The 14,351-nt window shown below is 36.2% G+C and overlaps 1 non-coding gene and 1 pseudogene across 1 annotated transcript; one reads left to right on the forward strand and one right to left on the reverse strand.

The window, feature by feature from the left end:
* Positions 1-876: 876 nt before the first annotated feature.
* On the forward strand, positions 877-982 carry LOC112670924 (U6 spliceosomal RNA). The gene has a single exon (XR_003143302.3). It is a non-coding gene; the product is annotated as a U6 spliceosomal RNA (small nuclear RNA).
* Positions 983-5,899: 4,917 nt separating this feature from the next.
* Positions 5,900-6,707, reverse strand: LOC125752499 (interferon-related developmental regulator 1-like; annotated as a pseudogene).
* Between the last annotated feature and the right edge of the window lie 7,644 nt (positions 6,708-14,351).

Raw genomic sequence — 14,351 nt, forward strand, 5'->3', positions numbered from 1 at the left:
CCTCACACCAGTGAGAATGGGGAAAATTAACAAGGCAGGAAACAACAAATGTTGGAGAGGATGCGGAGAAAAGGGAACCCTCCTGCACTGTTGGTGGGAATGTGAACTGGTGCAGCCACTCTGGAAAACTGTGTGGAGGTTCCTCAAACAGTTAAAAATATACCTGCCCTACGACCCAGCAATTGCACTGTTGGGGATTTACCCCAAAGATACAAATGCAATGAAACGCCGGGACACCTGCACCCCGATGTTTCTAGCAGCAATGGCCACTATAGCCAAACTGTGGAAGGAGCCTCGGTGTCCAACGAAAGATGAATGGATAAAGAAGATGTGGTTTATGTATACAATGGAATATTCCTCAGCTATTAGAAATGACAAATACCCACCATTTGCTTCAACGTGGATGGAACTGGAGGGTATTATGCTGAGTGAAGTAAGTCAGTCGGAGAAGGACAAACATTATATGTTCTCATTCATTTGGGGAATATAAATAATAGTGAAAGGGAAAATAAGGGAAGGGAGAAGAAATGTGTGGGAAATATCAGAAAGGGAGACAGAACGTAAAGACTGCTAACTCTGGGAAACGAACTAGGGGTGGTAGAAGGGGAGGAGGGCGGGGGGTGGGAGTGAATGGGTGACGGGCACTGGGTGTTATTCTGTATGTTAGTAAATTGAACACCAATAATAAAAAAAAAAAGACAATTAGCCAACAAATGGAAGACATATATTTTGTTCTAATGAAAACAACTCATTCTCTCCAATTTATGAAAGAGAAAGGTTAATAGATTGTTAATGTAACAATATACAAAAGAACTTGTGATTCTCAATATGGAATTGCTTTTCCAACTTAAGATAAATTAAAAATGTAACCTGACAGTGCTCGCTTTGGCAGCACATATACTAAAATTGGAATGATATGGAGAGATTAGCTTTGCCCCTGTGCAAAGATGACACGCAAATTCGTGAAGTGAAGCATTTCATATATATATATACACACATACTCATATCCTGACATTTTTTTATTGAAGTTCATATTGCTTTGTGTTTGTTTACAGTTTCAGTTTAAATAGACAGATGCTTTTATTATGAATAAATTGATATCATTTATTATAAGAATTTGTTTTAAAAATAACAAACCCATTTTATAACAAATCCACTGTTTGTAATTACATAGAAACAAATAACACTTACTTATTTGCTAATTCATACAAAGACACCATATGGATTTAATGAACTTCTGAAACTAAATTTCTCTTCGGACGTTGTTATTTCAGAATCTCACAATGAACATCTTACATAATCATAAATTGTAGAATTTTAAGCAAATGAAATTTACATATTGATTTTTAAATAGCTCTTTTATTATGAAAACTTTTATAATCTTACTTTCTAGATCTTTGGCAGAACCAACAATCAGAAGTTTCACTGATAGCTATGTTTGAAATAAATATTTGGGTCTTCTTTATTATTTTTTTCTGGGATATCACATGGGATATTTTCACATAGGAAAAAATGTCATAAATAACATTGCTATTTTAATACTGATATAATGTACCAACCATAATACATAACACTCATATTTCTCATAACAGGACAGAAGCTCATAACTATTAATAATAAGTATATAAAATTGGCATATAATTTCTATAGACTTCAAATTTCTGAGCTACACTAGCTTTATATTAGCATTTAAGTGAAAAATTGTCATCAAGTGGTCCTGAATTGAGGGCAGTACATTTCATTAAATCAACCAGGGTGACATGATATGGTGGAAAGATCCTGAAGTCCTGAAGATTAGTCTAGGCACATAGCTATTTTTTCTTGGTCAAGTATTTTCTCTTCGGCTTTTGTAAGATGTGACTTTTGCCTGACCTTCCTAACTCCCAAGTGTTGTCGTAGGGATTTAATGACATAACATATACAAATATTTTTGTGAGATTTTCACAAGGGTTTAAATCCTAATATTACTTATTAGATGGCTTATTGCTTTGGTTTATCATTTCTCAAATTGCACTCCACTACTACATTGCTTGTAACTAGAATTACATATATTATAAGCCATTAGATAATAGATTTGTGATTGCATATAAGAAACTTTAGGGTCTCTGTTAACAGTGGCCATCATGCTAATGGAAGACAGCTAACAGAAGTCAAGACTGATGTGGAAAACTATTCCCACTCTGTCCATTCACATTCCAAACCAGGTGATCTTTGGGAGAATAATGCTCAATCTCCAGGTCGATCCTCCCAATTGTTTGGGAAGGTGGAAACCACCTTTTATTCTTGGATTGTGATACATGTGTGGGTTTGAATGAACCTTCCCTAAGAGATTTAGGTCCTCTAGATTCAGAGAATCCTGTTGAACCTTGAAAATTATGACAGCCTCTCCTGAAACAGGTACAGATACAAGAAGCCACCTGGGGTTTTTTAATACTTATCAAACTCAGAACTTGAGTAGCTGACCTTAGTAGTGGGGACCTAAGGGAAGTAGTAGTCCCCCGCTGCCCTGGAGGAAAATGACACAGGAATTTTCAGTCTTGGGAGACCATCTAGGAGAAAAGAAAGAGACTGATGCCTTTTTGCAATACTATCTGAATCTGATCACTTCAGCTGGGCCCTATTAGCACTCCTTGGATTTGCACCCTAAGTGTTGTAATTCCCTCATCCTAGTCACAGCCCTGATTTCTTAGCAAGAAGAACAAAGGTGTCCAAAGGGAATCTAGCATGAAGGTCTGGGTGATGATCTGAGCTCCACATAAAGTTCTGACTGAAATAAATGAATGCTTTGGAAACAATACCTGAACACTTCGTTGTACCCTAAAAGAACCATACTCTAAGAGTCCAGGCATGGTTCACTACTAAAGATCGGGGCCAGCACTTACGGACAATTGAGCTTTCCCTACTAATTTGGATTTTCATCATGATTCAATACTGATTCTCATATATATTTGGATGTGTTTCTAAACTTCCTATTCTATTCCATTCATTTGTCCATCTACTCTGCTGTCATTAAAAAAAAAATTAGTGGAAATGTATAGATCTCTTAATCTTTTTTCAAAACTTTTCTTAATATCATCATAAAAGTCTACCAGAATAGCATCAAGAATACTTCTAATTTTTTAAACCCTGATACTTTGATTTGGTCTACAGGAAATTGCTAAAATACTAAGAGAAAAGTTTACGCATTTTAGATAAATAAGTCTTGGTTCGACAACATGGAGCACCTCTCCACTCCAAGAGTTTTTCTTAGATGCCTTAGGAAAGCATATAGTTTATACCTATCTATCTACCTATCTAAAGTATGTTGATGAAAACAATAAAGAGATCAGCACCTATTAGAACCAAACCCAGAACACTGACAAGATCAAACGCAGGTGAGGATGTGGAGCAAAAGAAATTCTCATTTATTGCCCGTGGGAAGGCAGAGCAGCATAGCCACTCCGGATGACAGTTTATCAGCTTCTTACAAAACTAAACATACTCTTACCATATAACCCGGTAATCACACTCCTTGGTATTTATGTAAAGGAGTTGAAAACTTATGTCCATGAAAAATCTTGCACATGAACATTTATAGCAGCTTTATCCGTAAATGCCAAAACTTGGGAGCAACCAAGATGTCCTTCAGTAGGTAAATGGATACTGTGGTACGTCCACACAGAATATTGTTCAGTGCTAAAAAGAAATGCGCTATTAACCATGAAAAGACATGGAAGAAACTGAAATGCACATTACTAAGTGAAAGAAGCCAATGTGAAAAGGCTACATACTGTACGATTCCAGCTAGATGTCATTCTGGCAAAGGCAAAACTGCGGAAACAGTAAAAAGAGGTTGTCAAGGACTGGAGGGAGGGTGGAAGGAATAGGAGAACACAGATGGTTTTCATGGCAATGGAACTCATCTGTAGGATACTGTAGTGGTGGATGCATTTCCTTATATATTCGTCCAAACCTATAGTGCATACGATTCTGAGGATAAGAAGCATCTGAATAAGGACGCCTGGGTGGCTCAGCGGTTGAGCACCTGCCTTTGGCTCAGGTTGTGATCTCAGGGTCCTGGGATCAAGTCCTGCATCGGGTCCCTACAGGGAGCCCCTTCTCCCTCTGCCTGTGTCTCTGCCTCTCTCTCTGTGTCTCTCATGAGTAAATTTAAAATAAAAAATAAATGACACTGACAAGATTTAAAGAAATTCCTCCTCATACAGCCTTAAAGAATTGTTAACATCATCAACCTGCTACTTTTGTACCTAGCTTAATTACATGCAAAATGGTTTCACATTAAGGACTTCCATTTTAAATTCTATTATTCAAAATAAATCTTATTCATATAAATCTATTTAGTGTGTTTCTCTCTTCCCCCTCTTATAAATTATAATGAGATGGTCAAATAAGAAAGAGGTTTTGGTCATTTATGGTTTCTGGTCTTTCATTTTTTTCATAGAGTCATCTTTTTTTTTTTTCAGTCAACTTTTGATTCAAGTGGATCTTAAAACACTAGAAGACACTGGGGGAAATATTGGCGGTGTATTTTATGAAACATACTTTCATATGTTGTGAACTAGTAATCTTAATCATAGAACTCTGTATCCAAAGGACATTAATTCCAAAGAAGAAAACATGGATAGCAAAACAAGCTTTTCAGTCTTTAATAGTGGGGGGAAAATGAGAAAAAAAATGTAAGACCTCACAGTAAGGGAATGTCTGAGTGAATTAGAGTGTCATATAGCCAATCAATACAATTTATATCAAAGATACATGATTCCAAGGATGCTGCAGTAGTATAAATGTGGCATAAAGGAGAAAAGATCTGCCTCATGAGAACAATCTTGGGAAGCGATTAGCATATCATCTTTATATTACATTAAAGGAGCCAAGGCTATAGTTAAGAAGCTTGAGCATTCTTCTGCTTCTAAGTGGCTAGGTAGGAATTTGAGTCTGCTATGTATTTTCCACTCTGCTACTTAAAACATCAGTGGAAATCCTAAATATATACAAGAAGTGCAGAAGTTGACAAATTTTTCTCTTATAATGATTATACAGGGCAGAAAAATTATTTTGAAATCTTAATAATAACTTGTTGATCAAGTACTAACATTTTGTCAAGACTTAGAAGTCAGGAGATAAAGAAATTGACATTAGAATATTTGTGAAAAAGTGAATACACAAATGGACAGTAGCCAGATCATATATGAAAAAAGAACTCTAACTCATAATCTCTGCAATCAGCCCAGAATTCAGTGAGTGAAGGTTTTGACCAAAACCTTGTCAGTGACTGTCAATTTCCCAATATTTCATTCCTCCCTTCTTCTACTTCCAACTCAGCACAAGCCAGAGAAAGGCAAATATGCTCCTCAAATTAATCGCATAAGATGCAACACTTCTAATTAACCAATCTCTAGCTTCCCCATGCCAACTATCCGCGGACTTCAAGGATGAAGTCTTCCATCTTTTTGAATATTAGAGCTTTTCCACTTTCCTGCTTTCCTTGGGAGTCTCTGTCGAATGTAAGTGATAATGGCTGACTCCCTTGCAACAATCTCTGAACTGCTTCTATTTATCCCCATTTGGATTATCTTTATTTCCACAGGTTTCTTAGATCACTCAACAAGATTTATTTACATCACCTACCACTACAGATCCCAATTTCAACTGGGTGCAAATTCCATGGAGACAATCCCCTTTGCTTTCAGGGGCTTATTGAGTCCTTGCTAACAGAGAAAGTTATGATGGTCTGAACCTTGCTCTCTTCATGTTGAGTTTCTGGGCAATTTATCTCTACTTGGTAATAAACTCAATGAATTTTTTTAGTTTCTCAGTATAATAATTTTTTTAGTTTCTCATTATAAAATAATTTTTTACACTTTATGTTTTATGATTTACAGAGAATATTTAATAATCAGAACTCACCATTTGCAATATTGTACATTAAATTATAATATAACCCCTGCTACAAAAGCTATCTATGTTGACCCAAGATAAAAACTGTCTCTAGTTTAAATACATTAGAAATTAAAATATATATATATTAGAAAGTGGTCGTTAAGTGCTGAAAATCTAGAAGAATTCTCCAACATCTGCTCTCTTATCTCGACATTTGCTTCGAGCTTTTGTTCGAGCTTTGAAGGCTGCAGAGTTATACAGGTGCCTTTCAAAACAAGAGATCTTCATTGTTTTAAGTGTTGCAGCATCAAGCATCACGGGGGGTCCAAGCTCAAATACATTACGAAGGAATTCATTGATACTGCATCCCTGATCCAAGAACTTCCTTAAAGGTGTCATAGGTGTGTTTTTTGACCCAGCAATCAATATACATTCGTTCAGGATCAAATTTAACAGTTTCTGTTGGAAAATCCCGTTCCTCCACTGCCCTCAGGATGTCTCTGAACACTGACCGCTGCTTTCTCTTGTCCACTTTGGCACGGTGCTTACTTCCATCTGTAGCCAAAGCCCTAAGCATCTGAGTCAAAGATTCCATGTCTTCATAAAAAAAAGTCACTCTCCATCCCTCTGGCCAATTCAAACATAAGTCCCAAAGATTCACCAGCAGCTATTCTCATGTTGACATCATCAGAAGAGAGGAGGCTTGGAAGTTTATGGAAATGCATCTAGAGCTTTTTCTTCACTTCATTGATTGGGCATATGGTCAATAATAATGTCCATGCAAGAAGCGAGCTGAACTCTGCTCTCTTCATGTTTAGTTTCTGGGCAATTTATTCTCTACTCGGTAATAAACTCAATGAATTTTTTTAGTTTCTCAGTATAAAAGTTTGGTTTACACTGTACTGTAGTCTACTAAGTGTGCAATAGCATTGCATCTAAAATTATAATGTACATAAATAAAAATACATTCTTGCTAAAAAAATGAAAACCATCATCTGGGATTTCAGCAAGTACATTCTTTTGGCTGGTGGAGGGTCTTGCCTTAATGTTGAAGGCTCCTGACTGACTAGGGTAGTGGTTGTTGAAGGATAGGGTGACCATGGCAATTTCTTAAAATAGGACAACAGCGATGAAATTTGCCACATAGAGGGGTTCAACCATATGAAGCAACAACTCATCTATTAAAGTATTATCATGAGATTGCTGCCAGTCATATCTTCAGGCCCCACTTCTCATTCTAGTTCTATTTCCACCATATCTGCAGTTACTTCCTTTCTTCCTTCTCCCCCAAGTCATCCACGAGGGTTGGAATCAAACTTCTGTTAATGTTGATATTTTGACCTCTTCCCATGAATTGTGAACGTTTTTAATGGCATCTAAAATGGTGAATCTTTTCAGGAAGGGTTTCAATTTACTTTGCTCAGATCCATTAGATGAATCACTATCAATGGCAGCTTGGGCCTTACAAAATGGTACAAAAACAATCATATTTCTTAAATAATAAGACTTGAAAGTCAAGATTACTCCTTGATCCGTGGGCTGCAGAGTGGATGTTGTTAGCATGAAAGTAGGCATTAGGGAAGTCTGGGTGGCTCAGAGGTTGAGTGTCTGCCTTTGGCCCAGGGCGTGATCCTGAAGACCCGGGATCGAGTCCCACATCGGGCTCCTGGCATGGAGCCTGCTTCTTCCTCTGCCTCTGTCTCTGCCTCTCTCTGTGTGTCTCTCATGAATAAATAACTAAAATTAAAAAAAAAAAAGAAAGTAGGCCTTAATCTCCTTACACATTTCCACCAGAGCTCTTGGGTGACCAGGTGCATCGTCAATGAGCAGTCAATCTATCTTAAAAGGAATCTTTCTGCCTCAGTAGTCAGTGTCAACAGTGGTCTTAAAATTTTCTTGTGAACCACATTGCAAAGAGATGTTCTGTCATTTAGGCTTTGTTGTTCCATGTTCCGAGCACGGGCTGAGTAGATATAGCATTATTCTTAGGGGCCCTACAATTTTTGGAATGGTAAATGAGCAATGGCTTCCTCCTAAAGTTACCAGCGTTAGCCCTAACAAGAGAGTCAGCCTATCTTTTGAAGCTTTGAAGCTAAGACATTGACTTCTCCTCTCTAGCTATGGAAATCCCAGATGGCCATCTTCTTCCAGGATAAGACTATTTTGTCGACATTGAGAAGCTATTGTTTAGTGTAGCCACCCTCATTAATTATCTTTTTTTTTAAAGATTTTATTTATTTATTCATGAGAGACACGGAGAGAGAAAGAGAGAGAGAGAGAGAGAGAGAGAAGCAGAGACACAGGCAGAGGGAGAAGCAGGCTTCATGCAGGGAGCCCGATGTGGGACTCGATCCTGGGACTCCAGGGTCATGCCCTGGGCTGAAGGCAGGTGCTGAACAGCTGAGCCACCAGGGATCCTCTAATTATCTTAATTATTATTATCATTAGCTAGATCTTCTGGATAACTTGCTGGAGCTCCTATATCAGCACCCGCTGCTTCATTTTGCACTTTTATGTTATAAAGATTGTGTTTTTTTCTTTAAGCCTTATGCCAATCTCTGCTAGCTTCAAACTTACCTTCTGAGGCTTCCTCCCTTCTCTCAGCCTTTATAGAATTGAAGAGAGTTAGAGACTTGCTCTGGATTAGGCTTTGATTTAAAGGGATGTGGTGTGTGTGATCTTCTATTCAGACTACCAAAACTGTCTCCACATCAGCAATAAGGCTGTTCTGCTCCTTATCATTCATATGTTCACCAGAGTAGCACATTTAATTTTTCTTCCAGAACTTTTCCTTTGCCTTCACAACTTGATTAACTTTTTAGCACGAGAGACCTAGTTTTTGGCCTACCTCAGCTGATAACATGCCTTCCTCATAAGCATAATCATTTCTAGTGTTTGACTTAAAGTGAAAGACTTAAGACTCTTCCTTTTACTTGAATATTTAGAGTCCTTTGTACAGTTATTAATCATCTTAATGTCACAACTGTTGTGTCTTAGGGAATAAAGAGGCCTGAGGAGAGGGAGAGAAAAGGGGAACAGCAGGTTGTCAGTAGTCAGAACATACACTTATATCGATTAAGCTTGTTGTCTACATGGGTATGGTTCTTGGCCCCACAAGATAATTATAATACAACATCGAAGATCATTGATCACATCACCATAACAAATATAATAATGAAAAAAATTGTAAATATTCAGAGAATTGCCAAAATGTGATACAGAGACATGGAGTGAGCAAATGCTGTGGGGAAAATGGTGCCAATAAGCTTGCTTGACGTAGAGTTATCACAAACCTTCAATTTGTGAAAAAAAGAAAAAAGCAATATCTTCAAAGTACAATGAAGCAAAGTGCAGTAAAATCAGTTATGTCCGTATTTGGCAATTGAGTATTTAGTATCATCAGACATTTTACAAGCGATGAGGATTTAACAATGAACAAAAAGTTCAATCTCATGGATCTTCTTATTCAAAAGGCAAGGAGGGGAGGAATAGACAATAAAGCATCATAAGGGACAGGATGGCAGGGCAGCCAGAGAAGGCTTCACTGGTGTGTCATATGAGGGGAGACAGGAGACAACCAAAGGAAGAGTCTTCCAGGGAATAGTCCCGAAGCTAGACCATGCTAGACGTGGTCAAGGTATGGCAAGGAGCACAGTGAAAACTATCTGTATTATGTTTTTAAAAAGAAAAATGCAAAATTGTAAATTCCCTTTGAGGAAAAGAAAAAAGTTAAGCAGATTTTAAAAGATTACAAAAACATGCCAGGAATTTAATGTATGTTTTGCTTGGGTGATATGAGACTCTGAGTGATACATTTTCTTAGTTCCTTTTTTCTTTTCTATAATACTCAATTTTTCTTACTATGTAGGCAGCAGCAAAGTACTTGTAGAAATGAGGTTACATGACTAGAAAACAAGTAATATTTGTAATGTCTTCATTTATGTTCAAATATTTTTATGTCTAAGTATATTTCTTAAATTCTATGCCTCAGCTACAAAACAATTATAATTTAGCATTGATATTTCTACATTTTATGGTCATTTAAAAAAAATGAATAATTAAATGATCCCCTTGGAATCTGAGAAAAACACAGCCTTTAACATTGACCATCTTTTGCAATGTGTTTTGACAATTTTCTTGACCTAATATTTCTATTATGCTTCAAAATATACAAAAATAAACATTTCACTAGAAGCTGCAACATGTATGGCCATGGGTGAAAGGATTGGGGGTATTTTTGATTTGTTTAGCCTCAGGAGATACTCAAAATATGAAAGAGGTAGTTTTAAGTTTCTACTGCTTTTTTTTCCCCGAAGAAGTGAAGTATAAATCCCAGAAATTCTTTATGCTTATAGGACATGAACATTATAGAGATGAGAGCATATAGAGAGAGGAGCATATAAAGACGAATAACAAGAGTGCAAAAAACAAAATTTCTTGAGTGTGTAAGCTTAAGTTATAAAGGAAAACTCAGGCAAATTCTCTCTTAAATTCACTTACCTAAAGGCCATAGAACCAAGCACTGTTCTAAGGATCATAACGATAGATTTGAGGGGATGGAGAGTGTTTGAATAGTTGTGACAGTCATATATGATCTATTGCCATCAGGTTCCCTCTCTTCCTTAAGTTTTCTTTCTCTTCTTTTTTACACTATAATTGAAGGGTGTGGGGGGAGTGTGGGTGCTGGTATATTCACAGAGAATAACTGTAATAATTTTTATGTCATCCAATGAAAAAAGGTTAATGTAAGACATATCCGCCCCCCCCCCAAAAAAGAAAAAGCTATGTTTTACAGACCTAAATAACTATATGGTATTTTTAAAAAAATAAATACCAAAAATTATTCTAATAGGTGCATGGTATTTTTAATTAACAAATTGCAACTAAGTTTAAGTTTTATATAATGATTAAGTATATATTATATTAATAATCATCAAATGTACTTATCTGAAATGTTTTTAGACTAAAATTAAAAATTTACTAATAGCTTTATATTTATTGTTAAAATTTGTTTTTATAATGAGTCATTACTATTATAACTAGTCACATTTCATTTTTTTACAACTAGACTATGGATAAAAATTATCTTAATCATTCAGTATCTCTACATTTTCAGTCAACACAGTGTCAGAATATTTTAAATACAAATTTTCTTAAGAACAGTTCTTAAGACTAGTTAGCATTTCAAATAGGAGAAAAATTTCTATTTCAAATTTAAATATTATTTGAGAAAACTGTGTCCCTTCCTAAAAAGCAAACAAATAAAAAACATTAAAACTACTTGTTCAATTTTGTATCTTCTTACCGTCCCTGCAGTTCTTCTGTATCAAATGTAGAGCTGGGGATCCCTGGGTGGCGCAGCGGTTTGGCGCCTGCCTTTAGCCCAGGGCGTGATCCTGGAGACCCGGGATCGAATCCCACGTCAGGCTCCCGGTGCATGGAGCCTGCTTCTCCCTCTGCCTGTGTCTCTGCCTCTCTCTCTCTCTCTCTGTGATTATCATAAATAAATAAAAAAATAAAAAAAAAAAAGAACTTTTCGTTTAAAAAAAAAAAAACAAAAAAAACAAATGTAGAGCTGGAGGTTGTATCTTCAGAGTTAGATATCTGCTCAACGTTCTTCCCTCTTCCATAAGTGGCAATTAATGGATGATATCTGTCCATAAAGAGAAAAAGAGAAAATGTATATAAGTTCCAGCATTACAAATAGTTATAGTCACAACACATAATCATCAAGTCAAAACCTTAGACATTAGCTAATACCTTCCTAAGTTTGCCACACACTGGCTGCTGACCTCAAGCCTCCTTTCAAGCCAATTCCACTAACAGACCCCATTTTCATTTCACATACTCCCATTCTCAGTGCTTTTCTTCCTGCCATCACAAATAAACAACTAGCGAGGGAGAAAAAGTTGCTTTAGGTTATCGCTGGTATATTAGTTTGGTAAGGTTGCTGTAACAAAATACCACAGACTGCACGGCTTAAGCAACAGACATTTATTTTTCTCACAGTTATGGAACCTGGAAGTCCAAGATCAAGGTGCCAAGAGGGTTGGTTTCCTCTGAGGCCCGTAAGGGTTGGATCTGTTCCAGGGCTCTCTCCCTGGCTAGGAGATGACAGTGCTTTGCTGACTCTTCACCTAAAAGTTGCCCCTCTGGCAACAAGCACCTTTGGTGTCTCTATGTCCTAATCTTAGTCAACCTGGATTAGGACCTACTCTACTGCATATTTTAATTTAACATCTCTTTCAAAGCCCTCTCTCCAAATACAATCATCCCAATTCTGAGGTACTGGGGGTTAGAATGTTGACATATAGTTTTGAGGAGGTAGGAATAGGAGACAATTCGGCTCATAACAGTTGGGTCTAACAGCAAATTGGCAAAGTGAAGACAAGTAACTCAGGGACTGAAACATATCCAGTAAAGAATAAATCTTTTCCCCATGCCTGAAAGAGCCCATCACTTATTAATAGACAAATGGTTTCAGAATTTCAGTGAGAGGAATGAGGCAATATGCAAGTTAAAGCTAAATGTAAAATATCTAAATATAGTTCTCTCATTTAACACAGTTCCACTTATTTTTTTAAATAAGTGGAAATAAACATTTTTATTTACTAAAATATAGTAAATAAATATTTTTATTTACTAAACCCACTTTTACTAAGCTATAGAACCCATCCGCCAAAGAAGAGAGCTAACAAGTGGTGCTGATAAGCAGAGGCTATGTGCTCAATGTGGTAGATAGGCCACAGCTACTCAAGCCACAAAAGTCACAATTACAGAAAGCTTCATTCCCATCACAAAAGAGAGACAAAAACAGAAAAGAGAACAGGAAGAATTAGATTGAGCTTAGAGTTATTTGCAATTTTTATTAAATGTTCATAGTTCCCACATCCTAAAGGTATTATTGCTTGGTCGTGAGGAAGTTACTTACCTCTCTTCGCTTTTACCTCTTTGAAAAAAATAAATGTAATGCTCCTAGAATTTTCAATATTGAAAATATTAAAATAATACTGAGAGGATAAATAGTCCATGGTCAACACGATTCTATTTCTTTTTAAATTAATGATGGAGCAAACTACAAAAAAGAATGTTCTAAAAAGTCATTTGGGGGAGATGAAAGAAGATGGTGAGATTTCCTTCCCATCGAACTAGCCAAAAGTAGCTTCACAAGATTTATAAATGTAAACAAGTTATTTTAGATATACAGTGTTGTTTTTAGACCAATGGATATTTTAAGCATATATATATGTATCTCCTAGTTGCATATACCCAAACTTTTTTTTTTAATTAATTAATTTATTTGAGAAAGAGAGAGTCGGGGGAGGGGCAGAGGGAGAGGGAGAAAGAGAGAATCTTCAAGTAGACTCCCTCTGAGCACAGAGCCTGGCATGAGGCTCCATCTCAGGACCCTGAGATTGTGACCTGAGCTAAAATCAAGAATTGGCCGCTTAACCAACTGAGCCCCTGTATCCAAATTTTTTAAATGATGAAGAAAATTTAAAGGAACAGGACCTTTTTTTTATAAAATGGAGGATCCTTTCAGAGCATAGATATTCATCAGTAATTTATGTCTTTAAATTTTTATACACATGGTTTGCTTAAACCAAGATAAAGCAAGGTACATATGTCCAGTATTGCAAAGAAAATACTGTATTCAACTATGGTTCATATATTTAATGGATTATGAATCCTTTAGTTTATAAAGTTCAATTTAGACTTTAAAAATAAACATCTGAATGTATGTATAAAAATTATTTCTCTCTCTTCTTTTCTCTTTTCTCTCCCTCACCCCGTAGTATTCATATGGAATTAATGATCAAAATATATTACTAAAATGTGAATAAAGTAGGTGGAAGAAGAATAGGAAAACAAAAAACTAGAAAAGTACCTATGTATAATTAAAATTTTGCCTTAAAATGAAATTATAAGGAAAATACTTTTATGTTGTTTTGACTTCATTAGCTGTAATGTAAATTTCTGTTCATTGCATCTTACTTACTCATTGACTATTAAAATTAGAAATGCATATTCATACATGAAAAGTTTTGCCATTTAGTTTAATAAGAATATACTTAAGAATTCTGAAAACTTATCAGACTAAAACAGCTAACAAAACAATAACAATATTCAAAATTTGAATAAAATTTTTACATTACTAATATGTAAAAAATAAAAATGAAAGAGTCTTGTATAGATAAATCATCTTTAGCCCGACGCTATTAACCCGGATGTTTTGTTATTGACTATGTCACTATTTGCTGAAATCACTGTCCTGAAATACTTCAAATTCCAGTGCCACCGGGAATTCATCTGTACATATCGATTGGACCCTACAAACAAGTGAAATCAGGGATCCCTGGACCCATGGGATCAGAATCCATAATACGGCTCGCCCTACTGTGGTGCCTATTTCAGCTGTGGTTGCACTTTGAGGCTCATGGTTCTTTCCTTATGATCAAATCCCATGCAAT

Source organism: Canis lupus, chromosome 14 (assembly GCF_003254725.2).
Source record: "Canis lupus dingo isolate Sandy chromosome 14, ASM325472v2, whole genome shotgun sequence".
Classification (NCBI taxonomy): domain Eukaryota; kingdom Metazoa; phylum Chordata; class Mammalia; order Carnivora; family Canidae; genus Canis; species Canis lupus.